This window comes from Anarrhichthys ocellatus, unplaced genomic scaffold, assembly GCF_004355925.1.
Source record: "Anarrhichthys ocellatus isolate YVR2014 unplaced genomic scaffold, GSC_Weel_1.0 scaffold31, whole genome shotgun sequence".
Classification (NCBI taxonomy): domain Eukaryota; kingdom Metazoa; phylum Chordata; class Actinopteri; order Perciformes; family Anarhichadidae; genus Anarrhichthys; species Anarrhichthys ocellatus.
In genome coordinates this window covers 5,309,864-5,329,007 of record NW_022280061.1, presented here as the reverse complement: position 1 = coordinate 5,329,007, position 19,144 = coordinate 5,309,864, and positions in this window count along the sequence as shown.

The window sequence follows — 19,144 nt, the reverse complement described above, 5'->3', positions numbered from 1 at the left end:
CGGATACGGACCTTCATACGCGGATACGGACGTTCATACGCGGATACAGACGTTCATACGCGGATACAGACGTTCATATGCGGATGAACACTAAAGAGTTCGGGGATCACAACTTTGTTATTTTGGTGAAATCTCTCGACAATTATTATATGGATACCCAGTTAGCAGTTGACTCTGGGGCAGATCCGCCCTCAGGCCGCCATGATCCGCGGTACTGTCGCACCCGGTTCGACCATGCACGCCGGATACGCCCCGCCTACAGATCGCGCACCGTCCAACAGCGGATTCGCTGCAGGCACCAGGCAGATCCGCACATCGAACACGCCTATTTTCCCCAGTTCACTGCAGGCAGGTAACAGGCAGCCTACCATTAGGACCCACAGGGAGGCAATGAAAAGTGGGTGGGACGCTCACCTGGGCATTTCCTCCCGAACGCAGACAAGCGCAAGCTGAGTAAGCAGCTGATCAACCTCGAGGCCAGCCTTTGTTTGGAGACTGATTTGGTAAGTTCTCTTTCTTTCCTTTTTAAAATAAGTTTGAAAGCATGATTTTAAGAGTAAAGTAGCATGCAGATATTTTTGTGTTTAAGAGTACCGTAGCATGCTGTGTGTATATTCAATATGTTCCACATATTCATGGTGCCAGATGATGTATCTTAATGACATCAGTGAATCCCAGAATATGAATGTGGTGCTAGTAGCAGGTCATGAATGGCAACTATCGATTGAAATACATCAACATCTAGTCAAAGTTCTTGTAGATGTTCATGGTTCCCAGATTTCCTTCTATCACCACCATGTGTGTGTCATTTGTGGAACCTTCTGGCTACGAGTGCCCCCCATTTGGGGGGCTCTCGGGCTCAGGACCCCTGAAAATATTGTTCGGAAAATAGCCTTATTGTTCGCCAGTATTGTGGATCTGTCCAGTTTTTTTTCCGGATTAAACAGCAACGTATGGGCAACACTATCATATAAGTCACTTTTTACACACTCCAAACACAACTATAGACTACTAATATAAGCATCTAGAAAACGTGGCATAAAATCATGAAATCCTGGGCAGAAATCGGCGTTATGTCTGCCTCAAATCAATATTTTCACCACGAAGCTAGCAGTTAGCCGGCTAATCCGGACATCGTTTAGCATTAGCATCAGGCAGAGAACACGTACATACCGTCGGTTCTTCTCTCCGTGGACGCACCGCAACGCTGTGACCGTACAACGGTCCAATGCCACTGGTCTTCACCGGAAAAAATCCATGGTTTTTGGTCAGGTTTTATGAAATATTAGTACAAAAACATCGAAAATGCTCCGGTTCAGAGTTACCGTCATGGCCGCGAAGCGCATCCTGTTTATGCCGAGCTGTTTCCTGTGGAAGGGGGGTCAACCCACCTCGGGCCAGCGGTCAGACTTTCGGCCAATGGAATTTTACGCACGGGGAGACGTCGCACTCTTGCAACTTTATTGGCTGAAACTTATGTCAATCAACACCAAATTCGACAGAGGCCTTGAGGAATCTCAAAATGATTCCTAACATCTGTATTTGGATGTATTGAATAATATGAGTGATAAAAAAGTGAAATATATAGTTATATAGTATATAAAATTAGAATAGAGCATGAGTGAGTACAGAATTTCAAGCCGAATGCTCATTTCTCTGACCTCCTATTATGCTGGCCTGCTTCACTCAATCTAAGTAAAATGAGCTTAGAGAGACCACAACCCTGTTGTGCTATGACACAGGAGTATTTGTAGGCTTCACTCTGCAATAATTCCAAAAAAATGTCAATGAAAGTGCTTTTTTTTCAGGCGAACCTGGAACTTTTTCAACTTCGGCTGTGCCATAAGTGTATCAGTTATTAACCAGTAACATATACACAATATTTAAACAATATTTACACATCTCACAAGTGTTACCTGTATAGACCATCAAAATTATTAAAATAGACCTTGTAGTTTGGGTAGTTTACTCAAGAGAGTAAGAGTATGCAATTTTCGAGCAGAGGGTTAAAAATAGGGCTAGTAGTTAAAAGGTAATCCATTGACTGGATTGCATTGCAATGTGGTGCACACATCCATGTTCCCCTCAGGATAAACGGTACTTTGATGATTATAAATACTCTTATATTATCAGGTCAAAATGTAAATGTGTTATTCATGAGCAGATAGTTGTAATACTAATGACTATTCTATCAGCCTCAGATGTACTTTGTGTTTAGAGCTAGTTAGCAAATGTTAACATTCTAAACTGAGATGATGCACATGGTAAACATTATACCTGCTAAACATTTAGCATTGTCATTGTGAGCATGTTACCATGCTAAAGTTAGCATTTGTGTCAAAGCACTGCTGTACCTTAGCATAGCATCACAGAGCTTTTCTGTGGGGGGAAGCCACACCCACTATTTTAGATTGTGAAAATGTCTTGTCTGAAATTTGAGAAAATAAATGCAGACGAAGCACAGATTTGTAGTAAACCAACCAGAGGCCTGGTTCAGGTTAGCCACTAAACTGCTCTGACTTGTCTGTGAGTCAGTTGAACGTGTGCCGCTCGTCACTGTGAATATAGAACCAGTCTCCACGCTGGTGTGTGGGAATAAATCATCATCCTCTGTGATGCACTTTTAAACAGTTGTTATATCTTATTGCCACAGTTTTACTGCTTTATGGGTGTTTTATTTCTGCTTCTAAAAACACCTGGCAGCCTTTCTTGTTTGTCTTCCTCTTATAATAATTGGTATGCTAACATTTGATAAATCATTGGCAACACTGTACCATAATCTCATATTATTACACAATAATTATCTCTGTGATAAAAAGCCAACAAATAATCCACAGGTTACATTTGACCAGCTGGCTTCTGTCTATTCTCAAAGTGTCCGCTGCTAATTGGAAAGCTAAGAAAAGGGGTAAGCTGTGGATCAATACCATGCAACAGTACGTCACATTTAAGTCCATGACGCTGGCTTAAGTTAAATATAAAATGTCTATGAAATATTCATTATGTTGATTCAATACAGCCACGTCAATTCATCTTAATACATATTGTAAACTAAATAATATAACGTACCAGATTTAGTAGGTGCAACACCTTGAAGATCACATATTTGCTTGTTGAATAAACAATAATAGTATAGAAAAATATGCGTGACTCTAGTTTCTCAATGTCCTTAAATCCTGACTGGTTTACTGTTTACCATTTGATTCATTACAGACATGATATAAAAAGGCAGCGCTGCCTGAGGGAGGCGGGCTCATTCTTTCACCAATGCTACAAAGTTTGCTAAGTTTGCTAATTGGTCACCAGGGAAATCCCCAACACTGCATCTCCCTGCTCTTTCATTACCAAACCCAATCCATCCACATTTATTAGCAAATATTATAATTATGATGTTGACACAATTAGCTTCTGATATTGCCTATGGTGGCAGTCATATATATATACGTATATCAGTCAGCTATAGAAAGATCCCACAGTGCACCACATGCAGCTGAGCGTGACATTATTGCTCAGCATTCGGGACATTGTCCAGAGTCAGAGTGGGTAAATAATGTCCAACATAAAGGCTCAAGTTGAAACCTTCACCTGATGTGTGCCTCTGCGTCTCTTTGTTAAATGATGGTCGGTGTGGAGGTGCTCCTGGTTCTGTTGGTGTCAGTCCTGACCTACAAGCAGCATCTCTCAAGTACTGCTTTGGGCAAGGAGCTGCTACAAGGGTGCTTAGGCGATGGCTACTAAGCTAGACTCCATCACGATGCTTCAAACAGGTCATGGTGCCTGAAACCACCATTTATGATTCACAATCAGCTGTAGTGTGTGTAGTTCCAAACTATTGATAACTCCTATATATGGAAGGAAACCAACATTCACGTCTCACAGACAGTGTTGGGCTGGTTATTTGGCAAAGGTGATCATTCAAGTAACTATCCCACTTTATACTTTACTTTTTGTGCCTTCACACAAATCCATAATCCATGAAATACAATTGTGTATTTTATAAAGAAAAAAAAATATATATAAATAATTATAACAAAATCAAGGATAACATTTAGAATTGTTGATGGTTTACACTGACTTCAGAGTGGTTGAAATGATTTCTGGGACAAAACAATAACGAGCCTGGAGCCTGTAGACCAGCTGCTAAAGTCAAACAACAAAGGGATCTGTGTCTGCCAATAAATCCATATTGACCCACCAATGATTGATCATTAGTACAAACGTGATCAGTGATCTCTAGAAGTTGGATTTGCTCCCTTTTTTTCTTCTGTGCTGATCGGATCTATGATCTAATGCGTGACTCTGATCCGTGATACGATCTGAAGCGTGAGTTTCATGATCCGTTGCACCTCTACAGTTTAGAGTGATCCCACAAACTGCATCCAAGTCCAGAAGGGAAACACTGAACCTACACTGATAACACACACTGGTGTCCGCAGAAACTCATGTAGTATGAAGTGAGTTTGCAACACTGAGTTAGGCTCATAATGCTTTTGCAACCACTAACAATCTTGGTAATGTAGAGCAATGATGAGTGGGAAGGGGGAGGCAGCTACGAAGAGCAGCTGAAGCAGAAAGCAGTACAACTCTACTCATTCCTATCAAACACAAGACTGGATAAGTGCAGATGATTATGCTGTAGTCGAGCACTAATTGTTAGAAGGGATTTTGATTCATTAAAAGGGAAATATTTCAGCATTTCATTAACTTGAGAAGTGAAAGCAGAGTGAGGAAGAGGACATCCAGCTGCAGTGAGACGTGATGTGAAGCCAGCAGGCTCCAGAGACAGAGGCCTTTTCAACTTGGCCAGTGAAATTGATTTTTAAAACCTCACACAGTTTTCATTGAAACATACATGGCATTGAAATAAACACAATGGCACATTTCACTCATGAAATGGAAACAAAATCGCAATTTTCCACACGCAAGCGTGTTGTTTCTTTGAAGGGAAGCAGTGATAGCATGACAGAGCCTGAACAGCACACACGCCCTCTGTCTTCATCCCTCTATTTATTCACTCATCCTCCATACAACCAGCCTTCATAGCTCCTCAACACCACAGAGAGCAGACATTCTCAATTAATCCTCCAACTGCATGAATTATTAAGACGTTTAGCATCAACCCCTGCGTTGCCTCAGCATGTCATAATTCTGTCATGAGCTCAGCTTTACTAACCTGAATTAAAAATGTCAGCAGTTGACCTTAATAACACAAGGTGGGACTTTAACTTCTAACCCCTCAGGTACATATCGTGAGTGTGCTGCATGCCGTCATATTTGATTTATTAAAGGGAGGATTTATGGCACTTTAAAATAGCTCTGAAGCTATGAATTATGATTTAGAAATACATTTAGTATTTGTAGTAACTGCTTCTGCTCAGACTCAAGCAGGGCCTCCTGCAGCAACCAGCCACCTGACCCAGACCCGGCTTCGCTGTAGCCTTCGACCAGCAGTTGGAAGCTCAGCGCTCAGCAGCAGCGTCTCCTCCTCTGGTCAGCAGCTCAGCATTGCCTCGTTTCTTCACCACTCAGCATTGTTTGGCTCAAAGAGTATGTTCCTTCTTTGCATTCCAGTTAGTTGACCGTGAGCCTCTGCCAAACTCATAAAAGAAGGATGTTGATGTCTAAAAGTGTTAATTTGCAAAATCAATAGATGAGTTCAGAGTTATATTACATGGCTTTGTCTGTAGCCGACACAACAGTGCTTCTGTTACAGAACACACCGTACCGGTCTTTTGGAGAAAGTGGTTCCAGAGAGGAGTAGATGGGACACTACTTTGAGACAGCCATGCTTTCTGATGTTTTATGTATTTCTTTGTAATATTTCAAAGCTTAGATAAGCACGGACAAACCTTCATTGTCATGGGAAGAAAGCAGAAGTATCAGAAAAGTATATATCAGAACCTGAACTCTTGAAACTAAATCTCCTTGACCCCTGAAAAGAATAGTTTGATTTTTTGGGCGAAATACTGTTAACACCCTGGAGCCCCGGCCAAGAAATGAACCCTCACAGAGCCCCCTGTACAACATCAAACTGTCATTTTTAGGCTTCAGTTTGTGAGCTGCTGGTGGGTGGATTTTTGTTTTGTGTGTTTTTTGTTTTGGTTTGATTGAATCTTACAACGTTAACGTGTTACTAAGTGTTTCCAGTCCTTGGGATAAGATAAGCTGCAGCTACATATTAACATGACGGACATGACAGCGGTATCGATCTTCTCCTTTTACTTTTGGAAAGAAATTGAATAAGCGTCTTTCCCAAAATGTGCTATTTATTTAAGCCACATGACAAAGAGCTGCAGTTTACTATTCCAGATGCTGCACAACAACATGAGCTGCTGCTTCTTTGCTTATTACGATGATGGTGATGATTACTTTGTTGTCCAAGCCCAGCGTGTGGTCAGTTCTACAGCCATGGCATGAAGACAAAGATTCTCACAGATGCACTAGTAAGCCTTGTACAATAATACATAATGTACCAACTGCAATTGAATGTTTACCTGTTTGATTGAATTTGATTGAATGTTTACTTGTGCCTATTAAAGTCAAAAGAAAGAACTTGGTGGTAAATCTGAATTTTGTACCATAATGGATTCAAATTCAGAATTCAAAAGAAGACTGAAATTGGTGGAAGTGAAAGTAGAATCACGTCAGTGATGAGAGGAGCTGAAGGGTGGTCACTGACCATGTTGGTCAAACACTATCAGTTGTTTCACCTCAATTATAGAGTTGTTTAGCAAACGGCTCTGGGAGGAGGTTTGTTATCCATTTTAAAACTCAGACTGAGGGTGTCATGGCAGAAACTCTAATTAAGGATGAATACCTCCTGGTCACTTTCGTCAGATTCTCTGCAACGCTGTGTTGATGTCAAAGTTCAGCATTACAAATTACTGTTGGCAGGTGAAGAAAATGGCAACAAATATAAGTGGTGTTCTCTCCTCCATCAAACTTTGACTTCCTTTGCTTTCTCCCTCCCCTCCCAGCCATCTCTGTCTCTCAGTAAGGGGTGTATTGTTAAATATTGATTGCTGGAGAGATTGGGGGGCTGAGAGAGAGAGAGAGAGAGAGAGAGAGAGAGAGAGAGAGAGCCAACATAGAAAGGACCAGCCTTCTGTCTGGGCCTAGACACAGATGTTTGCAACAGAGCACCATTGCAAATAGAGAAAGCTCTCTCCAAGTCACAAACACACATGGCTGCACCCTCCAAACAGTGTGAGAGCGATGCTGAATCTGTCTCTTTCACATTAGGCTATAATTGGCAGGAGGCTGGCCGAGGCTATCACTTATCTTGTCACTGAGCAATTGTTATGGGTAATGGAAGCGGTGCACGTGTGTGTGTGTGTGTGAGCAAGTTGGTGCGTCTGTGTGACGGAGTATTTGTGTTTTTGTGTTGATGTCAATGTGTGTGTGTGTGTGTGTGTGTGTGTGTGTTTGTGTGTCACTCCAGGCAGCAGATGGAGCTCCATGCTAATTGGGTGGAGATCAGTGGGGGAGTTTGGAGCAGACTGACCCGGGTCTGGGCTGCAGCTCCTGGGCTTGGCTCGCTCCCACCCCTGGCTCTGCGGCTGGTTCGCTGGCTGCTGGTACCAGGCTGTTTTAAATCACTTCATCTGTCCATCCATTCGTGGTTAACCCCTTCTAACTGATAACCTAGACGACCAGCTTGGTTGTTCATTTGTACTTTTCCCTTTGCTCATTTATTTCCTTTAACCCTCCGTCTTCCCACCCCCATACTTCTTACATGTAACTGTACATTCAACGCTTCCTTCACGCTGTTTCTGTGGAGCAGCACAGCTATCTGGAGACTGTTTTAGTGATCTGTACTATCCACTTACTATATCTCAGGATGCAATTGTGTACATACTGCCTTCGATGCTGTCGGTATCGACTGACTTTAGATCGCTAACCCTGTAATTGTTGGTTGATCAGGCATCACTGGTTGAGTATGAAGGCAAATCACTGTCAAAATCGGAGAGCACAAATGAGATCCACGCGCGCGTATTTTACTTTGACGAGCGCTTTTACTTCACTCCGCGAGCAAAATTCCCTCTCGCGAGACTCAACCTCATGGAGCTCATCTGCGCTCTTGGATGTTGACACTGATGTGCCTTCATAGTTGTGCTGGTGTTTGCATCATGTGCATTTTAGAATTACAGACCTGCAACACAGGAATGGTCCACAAGTAAACCCCAAAAACATTGCTTTCACTTTACAAACAGCACAATTGCACCCTCTAATTACAAAATATAGTATATTAATATGAATATATTTTGTATTAATACAATACAATCAATCCTACCGCAACATGGCCTGCAGAGTTGCTCTACTTCACTCATTACTTCTGCACATTATCAAGTAGTCCTGCATCTCATTCATCTTAAACAGTATTGTTCTGTTTCCACCACGTTTAACTGATTAATGATGAAGGCCTAAAGAGGAGTTTACCCAAGCTCCACTTTACAGCATGACATCATCACACATGAACAAACATGGCTGTAAATAAATAAATATTAACTCAACCTCTCCTCAGCATCATCAGGGAGAAAGCTGAGCACTCGTGAGAGCCTGTGGCTATGAAACCATGTTCCCTTCCTTGAGCAACATGCAGAGATGGGAGATTGCATCATGCATAATACACATGCTTGATATTTGGACATTTGTCAGAAGCACTGAACCTGATGGCACTGGTGGGCACACATCACTAACGGACGTTAAAACATTGATTGGTAAAGTATACCTGCAAGAGAAGAAATATTAAATGATATTTCTTGAATGTTTTCTTAATGATTGTTGATATTTTCATTACATCCCAAGAGCTATAAATAAATCGAAGGCTACAACAAAAAGTAAGACGAAAGAAAATCAGGCATCTGTTGCTGTCGAAGACTGCAATAAATAAGAATCGCTTCACTTGGGTCAGCCATGTGCACTCTAGTCCTGCTTCACTGCGCGTCACTGGAGTCTTCCACAAGTTACAAGCTTGGTAGTTGTCAATACTAACAAGTTGGATCATTTTTAGAATCTTGCATACTAATGCTCAAGATTACAAACCCTAGCTGACGATATCTGACATCACTTTCCTCTCCTCCTCAGTTTGAGTGATCTCAGTGTCTGCGCTGTCCGTCTCTGCTGAGTCATACATCTGATTTCCTCTCTCAGCTGTTTCCTTGTTGACAGACATGTGGTTACCCACATTGCCACACCCCCACACTTTGTGATTAAATAATGCTCCAGAAAGAGAATTATTCAACTCTGGCATTTTGCACTGATGGCAGGAGTTCACGGCTGGGGGCTCTCGTGTCTATGTGTGGGCGGGGTTGGGTGCGTCTGAGTACTCTGTTATTATTTGATGGCACCCAGTGTGCATTTATCCATTATTCATGCCATGCCGAAGGGGCAACTTTGGGCCAAGGTTTTGGCAAAAGCATGCCTGAACCCTTCATTAAGTCTCCAGCTAGTGTGTGTGTATGTGCTCATATATATGTGTGTGTGTGTCACACCAGAAGAGACTCATTTCCTGATGCTGGCAGTACCGAGCTGCTCACAGTGACACTAGCAGAAAAGCACAGAGTGCAAGAGAGCAGCTGGGAAAACGATGTGTGTGTGTGTGTGTGTGTGAGAGAGACCAGCAGACCAGAGCTGGATCTTTTTCAGTCAATGAAGAGGGATTTGAATGTGCACTGGCTGCCCTGATCACTCTAAACGTTGTGTATTTCATGTGTTGTTTTTCTGATGACACTGGAATCGAGACATCAGCCGAGAGACAAACACAACTTTACATTCTAATAAGATCAGCTCAGCACGGTGCAATGCTACTTCAAACCCACATTTAATGACTTCATGTTAAACCTTACGGTACATTAAAGCTGACGTGACTTCATGTCTTAATATATTATCTAATCTGGTAATCAGTCTTTCAAATATCTGCTTTAAACGACTTCCAACACAATAGCCTTCAGAATCCACATCCTCACTGTTTTTCCAAACCAGCATTTTTCAACTAGACATTATGCATCTGCAGGTTTCCTGATAGAGCCTGTGATGTGAATATAACTGGGTTCTTCTACTTCAACCTTAACAATGGCATATCTATTCCTTTGCAGAAAACAGTAACACGCTTCACCGTTACCTGTATGCATGGGACAGTGTGAGCTCTGGGAAGCTTTCTGGGTTAAAAGACAACCTGTTGCCTGTCTGTGCTTGTTTTCTCCTCTGACCTGAATTAAGGAAGGAAGACTCAGCAACAATCCATTAAAGATGTCATACCTGAAGCTGAGCCAGCTGAGTTTGAGTATGTTCTAATTCTAATCCACTATATTATCTTTTGTTAATGTGTTGATTTCTATTTTCAGGATCATGGACAGTTTCTCTTTAATTATTCAGATTTATTGATTTATATTTAAGGACGTTGGATAGTTTCTCCATCCAATATCTTTACCATGGACAGTGTTATTGTGATATTTTCAATGATTTTTAATTCAGGATCTTTATATTTGATGTAAAAGCAACAAGGAACTTCATTTTGTCTTGATTTTGACAGTGTTTAAGTCCAACAGATACGCTTTAGATAACCTCACACTACGGCAGGGTCCAACAGGTTTCCCTGCTCAGTCCTGGTTCTGCTTTTCCTTTGCCTCTCCAGCCTCCAACAATGGCTTCCAGTGGGGACCGGCAGAGCTGCAAGGTGTGGAGCTACTGCCACCGGGCACGGAGCTCTGCTCCACCCACCGAACTGCTATAGTTCGAAGCTGCCCGTGTTGAGCTAGTCGCTGCCGGTGGCCCCGCTGGAGTCTCAGCTGATTCCTTCAGATTTTGTATGATTTTTATGAGTTTCATCTTGAATTCAGGAATAAGGGTAGGTGTTGATTTTAGTCCTCATGCTCTGTGGCCTGATGCAGCATCCTCACATGTTTGATCCGCCACAGCAAGGCCAATGCACATACACCACGTGACAAATCACGTACGGCATTCAAAAACACCCAAAAAAGAAACACAAACAACAAACGCATTCATTTGCATATGCACATCCACAAAAACACAAGTCATTCACATGCATGTGTGCACACACAAATGTGCACACACAAATGTGCACACACAAATGTGCACACATTTTGAACATGTCGGCAGAATCTCGTAGGACAGACAGGAGACATACAGTATGTAGGTAGCAGACTGCGAAGCGCCATCTGACAGTAGGACGCTCACACACACACTGACTACATGCACAGACACAGAGGGCCATGTGACAGTAGGACGCTCACACACACACTGACTACATGCACAGACACAGAGGGCCATCTGAACGTGTCTGTCTACTTAAAGCGATATATGAGCGTACGTATTCTGCCTTCACATTTCAGTAGCAAAACACATACATACAATAAATCAAATGAAGTGCAGCAGTAGTTGGAGTGTTTTTTTCCATACTTAAAGAGATGTAATTGATTTGTATTCAACTTTCATTTTAAGATTAATTCATCATTTTAAACCTTTGGAGTTTGTTGTAAAAATACACTGAAATCTGTCTTTTGTGATTTAATTGTATGTTGTCCATGTCTGCATATGTTGGACCACGATACACATACATGTTGGAAAGGTTAATGTCAACGCCCTCTGAATTTACTAAATGTAAAATGTAATTGTAAAATCCATGACTTTTTATCAGAGCAACCATCCTTCATTGTTCTCTTCATGATGATTCAGATAAACAAGGTTTTAGAGAGAAATGAAAGATGTGATGTGAATATTTATGACATCTTTCACTGATATGTTGCTCAGCAAAGAGGCATTTTATGAAGCTACAACAACCAACTAACTCTTTCAGAATGTTGTTAACGGTATTTCAGCTCCATCTGTTTACATTTCACTGGGGGGTGTCAGTGGTGTGTGTGTGTGTGTGTGTGTGTGTGTGTGTGCTGTGGATCTTACAACGAGCTCATCTGGTGGCAATGTGTCAGTGCCATTGACCCCTGTGTTCCCCATCTGGTTGGTACACACACTCAGCCAGCAGTGACAGCTGTTCAATCATCAAGCACAACAGACACACACACACACATACAGAAAGGCATGCATAATCAAAACACCATCTCCAACGTGCATACTGTCACACACATACGCAAGCAACACATGACAACTTTACACACACAGCGTGGAAACGGATTCCGCTACTCTCACAATCTTTGCATATTTTAATAACATTCCAGTGTTACTTATGCAGAATGTAATATTACAGTGAAGACAGATTTATATCATTCAAATTGAAGAATCAGTGCCACCATCTCAGGATGAGCCATGTTCTCTGTTTGGGTTTTTACATGAATGAATGGCTGAGAATTAACAGTATATTGTTTGCATCTTGTAATAAATATTAATACGTTCTTGATCACTTTGTGTTTTGTCTATTTGCCTTTTCTGTTGAGAAGATAACTGAGACTTTTGTGGGTTTTGAGGCACTGATGGCCTTTCAATGTCGTTAATAAATGCTTTATAAGCATAGATAGTCTTTAGATGAGGTCACACACAATACTTTACTAACGACTAGTAACTACCTGAATGCAGTATTAATACGCGTTTATATAAATGTATGAATAATGTACATCTAAATAAGTTATTAATCATTTACTTCTACTTTATAAATGATGTTATTAATCATCTACAACTTCTTAATAATTGTTTTTTAATACATACAATTCTTAATTTACAAATGGGAAATCTATAATTGATAAAGTATGGAAACACAATCGTGAAACACAAATAGACGAGCTTATTAATCAAGAATAAAACATGTATAACTGTTGTTATGAACTGCATACTAATGAGTGTTAATGTAGGAGCAATGCTTTATAAATGATGAGTTAAGTGTTTACTCATACTTAAGTAATGCTTCATAGTGTGTAGTTATTCTGTCCGGTCTCAGGTATCGTAGAGCTCTGCTGACGTCAGTGATGACAGGAGGAGCATCTCAACGCTGATAGGCTATCGCGACAATGCGTCACGCTAAAATTTCACCCGAGTTGAAAAGTGAACTTGCGTGAATGAGGCGAATTTGCGTCATCAGCGCCGTGCCATTGAAACTTTGCCTCACTGGTGTCTCGTGACACAAACACTTTGGATGTAATCTACTCACTCGAATCATTGGAGCAGCGTTTGGTGTGAACACGGCTTCAGGCCGTAATCCGACTGATTGTTTTGCAGTTTGCTACATTTTTTGTTTTATTGAGGCAACGAACAAATGATTGCTGATGTTAGCTCCAACACAAACCATGAGCTGTACGCTGTCTTATCGTTAATAGTGCAGTTTAGATTATTTGGAAGAACACATCTCAAGTACTGCATTCATTAGTAGCTGCTGCTTTCTGTTCACATCATGCTAACAACACTCATACAGCTCTGCTGCTGGTGATGTGAGGGCCCCTCTGCTTGGTAGCTTTGCTGTTGCTGTGTTTTCTCTCCAGGGCTGCAGACCTGATTGGAGATGTATCAGCGTCATGGGACACACCTGGGCTCAGTGTGCACCTTGCATGAAAGCCTGAGCAGCAGCCAGTCCTTTACTGGCAGATCTCCTCTCAACACACATCTTTGTGTTGTGGATTTTGGTTCTTTTCGCTTGTTTTTACAGCACAAGACTCATGTAGCACACTTTCACTCATCTATTGACAGATCCTCCCTCACAGGGAGAGAGAGGCTGAGGGGTTATGAATGTAAAGGAGTGGAAAGAGTTCCTGACTCAACTTCCACTAAGTTTCACACTGTTGCAGAATAAAGGTATTGTTGCTGTCACAACAATAACATATTACAAAACGAATTCATGTTTGCAATTTAATTTCTGTTCATGCAGCAATTGGAGCATGTCTTGTCTCCATTTCTTCAAATAGAAATAATGGAAAATCATCACAAAACAGAGTGAATTCAGTTAGTTAGCATACAGACACTTTGTTCCAGATGCTCCAGACTATCATCAGATCTGTGACCTACAGATACTAAGATCACTTATCTGATGCCGCCTGTCAAGAGCCATATATGAGCCAATGCCAAGACAAGGAACCACTGTTCAGCACACGCCAGTGACATGTATCTCCACAGTCACAGAGTGCAGTGAATGTTTGTTCAGCAGGAGAGCCACTGGCACATGCATAGGAGGAGAAATGTAATTATTTTATTATTATTTATTGACTGAAATCGACCGATGATAGGCTGAGCTACAGCCCCATACACACACATGAACTGAGAAAATCCTATAGATGACAGCCAGAAACAGGCTCTGATGATGTTAGGAATCTCAAAATGATTCCTAACATCTGTATTTGGATGTATTGAATAATATGAGTGATAAAAAAAGTGAAATATATAGTTATATAGTATATAAAATTAGAATAGGGCATGAGAGAGAAATGAGAATTCGGCTTGAAATTCTGTACTCAGACCTCCTATTATGCTGGCCTGCTTCACTCAATCTAAGTAAAATTAGCTTAGAGAGACCACAAACCTGTTGTGCTATGACACAGGAGTATTTGTAGGCTTCACTCTGCAATAATTCCAAAAAAATGTTCAATGAAAGTGCTTTTTTTTCAGGCGAACCTGAAACTTTTTTCAATTTGAGCTGTGTGCCATCTTCATTCACTATTAACCAGTAACATATACACACTATTTACACAATTGAACACATCTCACAAGTGTTACCTGTATTAGACCATCAAAATTATTAATATAGACATTGTAGTTAGAGCTGTGGACTCTCTTGAGTATGGGTATGCAATTTTCGAGCAGAGGCCTAAAAATAGGGCTAGTAGTTAAAAGGTTTTAACTTAAGAGTTGGTAGAAAATCTCTTCTCAGTTTCTGTGATTTGAGAGCGTTTTGAAAGACGTAAAAGATGACTTAACCTCTCAGGTAGGCTTTGAGGGATTCCCAGATGATAGTGTATGACATACCTTGTGTTGAGTTATTTTCAATCTATAACTGCAAATAAACCCCAAACTTAAACCCTGCATGCTCATCCACACTGTTTTTTGATTTTCTCTGTGCCTGCCTCACTACCACTCGCCCCTCAGGAGCCCTGACGAGGAGCACAGAGGTACAAGATACTTTTTTTCAGTAGAATATGAATTAATACCTTCTCCTCTGTAAATATTTAACACCACTTAAACTTACAGCTCCCCACCGGGCCTCAGCACGGAACCGTCTAGAGACTGTGGGAAAGGGGGAAACAGAACGGTAGAAAGGCACAGATTCAATTAACATAGCACGCTTGCTCTGCGGTGTCCAGGGAAATCATTTTGAGTGAATAAACACATCATGCTGGATGTCTCAATGTGCTGTTTGGTAAATAATTTGCTATAATTTGATATATATATATATATATATAGAGAGAGAGAGAGAGAGAGAGAGAGTGAGAGAGAGAAGGAAGAAAGCACTCTGAAACGTCCCCAGGTAAGCACCTCAGAACTAACTGGGCTGTGATGTGTGATTTGGAGACGGATGAGCGTCACGGCTTCCATCTTCACTCCTCATTACTTGATAATGCTAATTGGAGAGGAGGAGTTGGAGAGGATTTGACACTGCAGATGTTTTTGAATATTTCCGATATGCATATGGACAAATGTGTTTTTTCCCTCACACCTTTATTCCTTTGAGCACAGTCGTGCAACGTCATACATAGATACTGTACACATGTCCTATTTCACAGAGAACTGTGAGAAATGCATGAAGCACTTAACACAACAGCACTAAATGACACAAAAACATTCTTGTAAGTGCTACTTGATGAGAATTTCCAATCAGATTTCTCTCTGCCTCTCTTCAGACGTTCAGACGGGAGGCGAAAGCAAACAGGGACTTAACAACTTGACTTGGAAACAGCATGCAAGGAGAAATACGAAAGGGCAAAGGTCAGGGGGAGTGACAGCTAGCAAACAAATAGTTGGAGGGATTGTAACCGGCAACTCACACCAAACATAACCATGGAGTGAACAAGCAACATTCTTTTTTGTCACAGTCAGCAAATCATGACTATGTAGATGTCTGATTTTGCTTCATTCTTACCATGCTCAACACTGATTGAAACAAACACACGATTGGCTGCTGTCTGTTAGACGTGCACTGCAAGCCATTGTCAGTCTGTACGCATCCCTCTGTTCCTAAAGAGGGATGCGTCTGTCAGCAACTACAGCATATTATGGCCATTGTTTAGAAAAAAAGAAATACAGAGCGAGGGGTAATATTCAGAGAAAAACTACATTTCCAAGATTAAAGCCGTAAATTCACGAGAACAAATGGAGGAACAGCCTTCAAGCGTGACCAATCATGGAAGCTCCAATAACACCACGTCTGTCGAAGAGAGGCCATTCATCTTCAGAGGCATGGGCTTACCCGTCCCGGCCGTCATTCTCAAGCGTATCTCTTCAATGGAACCCACATATGCAAGTAGTGCAGTGTTGTAAGATACGGGGTTACCCTGATAACTTAAAGTTCACGTCCAAACCTCATTCGGTATATCACTATGGAAGAGGTTGCCCACTTGGGAATTGCATATCTCCATAACTCCTTGACCCACACTGGTTGAGTTAACATGACCCTAATTTCTGGTGTAAGTTAGCCAGTAGAGGTGAAGTCACATCCAGGCGGTAAAACCAAATGAATTTATGTTGGGATGCCCAACTGACCGCTGAACAGGGCCCATGAGTTGGCCATACCTCTGGTGGAGAAAGCCTGCAGCCTCTCCAAGGGCTGCAGTCCACGACTATCATCAGACAGAACTATAGCCAGCACCACCCCCTGTAAAAGGCAAGCAGCTCTATCGTGGGGCAGCTGTAAAAAAGACTTGCTAACTTGAGGCACAAAACAGACTTAAGGTGAAACTAAGTCAGGGGAAACCTGGAGGCAGGATGCATGCACAAACAATGCAGGTAACACACTCATCTGTTCAGCTGACATCGGTGGCAGCAAACAGGATGGTTTTGAGAGACAGCACGGTCAAGGACTCAAAGGGCAACCCTGAGAATGCTTCCAAAATAGTAGGCAGGTCCTATGACGTTACTGAAGGTTTGCATGTTGGTTGCAGCCGACGGGTTCCCTTCATAAATCTCCTTATGAGAGAATACTGACTCCCATACAGCAGGCTAAAATTACAAACATAAAACCTCCGGAACTGAGCACTGGGAGGAAATGATGGCTCCTGTCTCACTTTTTCTCAAATATGCACCATTTAATATTGTATAATGCAACTGTAAATGGCCCCCTCATGCTTTGAATAGTCATAAATACCCCAAATGGGAGACTGAATTCAGATTTACCTTGTCAGGTAACAAGCCCAGAGCTTGTCCGAGCACCTGCGACAAGCCTCTGCGTGACAGAAGCAGCCACGGCTGGCCGTAACTAGTTGCACCGTTCAGGTTCTGCTGGGCCAGTACAGGGCTATCGAAATCAAAGACAGCCACTTCTCTCAGTCTGATTAGTATTGGAGCAATGAGGCTGAGCGGGGGGAATGCATACAGCAGCATGTTTGTCCATGGATGAGCCAATGCGTCTGTGCCCTTCGGTGCGTCTCTTTTTCTTAACAAAAACATTTATATGAGCATGACGGAGCCTGAGTCTCATTCACAGATCTCTGCTTGAACATCGTTCTGCATCCCTTCAGTGAAGCATCTTTTTACTCCCGTTCTCCTCATAACCATCCAAGGGGAGGTCGGTGGTGAACTTCCTGCAGATCTATCGACATGAACCAGTCGATTGATCGAATCGAACACAGGCCAACATCGAGTGTGAGCATCCTGAATCTGTATTTGCGAAGGTGAGAATTTAGAAAGTGTGAATCCATTGTAGTGAACCTCCACCGGCACAATTCAAACTGCCCCGAGGCTTAGGGGATGTTGCGCACTGCAGCTTATCCTGGGACCTCTAAAAACCCATAGAGTCCAGGATAGAGCAGGGCCTGTTTGAGCTAGAACCAACTGGTCCCTCCCTCCTATGAGGACCACAAATGATATAAGTGTACATACAGTATCAGCACTGTGCCATCACGTCTTTATACCCACTCCTCAAAGGTTAGGAGCTCTAACTCAGCACAGTGGGTCTCACTCAGTTTTCCTGGAGGCCTGGTGGATCATTTTGGAGAGACGAAAGCAGAATAAAGTGTAAGGGAGCTGGGCAGAATGCCGCTGGAAGCCATTCTACTCGAGTGGAACTTGAAGAGATCCCATTATCAGAGGCACAATTCAGCTGTGTTTCAAACTTCTCTGCTTCCCTCACTTACAATCAATACTTTGTTTTCACGGCCGTCCTGCTGTCAAAGAAGCCGAGAAGTTCGCCGTGTTTCCCTGTGTGTGTGTGTGTGTATAAGTGTGTGCTCATACGCTTGCCTGCCCATTGATGTGTGAGTGCTTTGTTGTACTTCAGAGAGCACAGTAGCTTTATCTTTAATGTATGGCCAATAGAAAGCCTGTAAAATAATGTCAGATTTTAAGGATTGGAAAACAAAGCTGCTTGCAAGCCTCAGGTCGTCACAAAGAACAGAAAGAGTGTCGGGATGTTTTTTGGCTCAAGCCGTCTTTGGTATAAACAGGCACTGTAAATATTAGAGCCGGTCCCTGGGAGATCAGGCAGGCCTTCAACTGCAGCTTGAAGATTTGCTTTTTGATGTTTCGAAAATCGCAGATCTCAAATGGTATTTGCAGTGATGCCAACATTAAATGCACGAGGCCCTGGTAGCTCAGTGTCTGCAAGGCAGCAGGCCTGTGCTCCTTCACATCACTCTTCATCAGCCACATGCAACGCTGCAGTGTTTCCCTTTAAGCTCTTATAAGTATAAGTACTAAGTAGGAGCTCATGATTGCTCTCATCTGTAAAGAAATCACCAGATAATAAATAAGGCTTTTATTTATTTCTGTTTCATTAGCGGGTCCAGTCACTCTTTCCCGAGGACCGCTCTGAGTGAACCCAAACATTCTTGGACAGATGCCAGGTGATCTGTCTCTTCCTCTCTCTGTCTCTCCCTCTCTCTGTCTCTCCCTCTCTCTGTCTCTCCCTCTCTTCCTCTCTCTGTCTCTCCCTCTCTTCCTCTCTCTGTCTCTCCCTCTCTCCCTCTCTCTGTCTCTCCCTCTCTTCCTCTCTCTGTCTCTCCCTCTCTCCCTCTCTCTGTCTCTTCCTCTTTCTGTC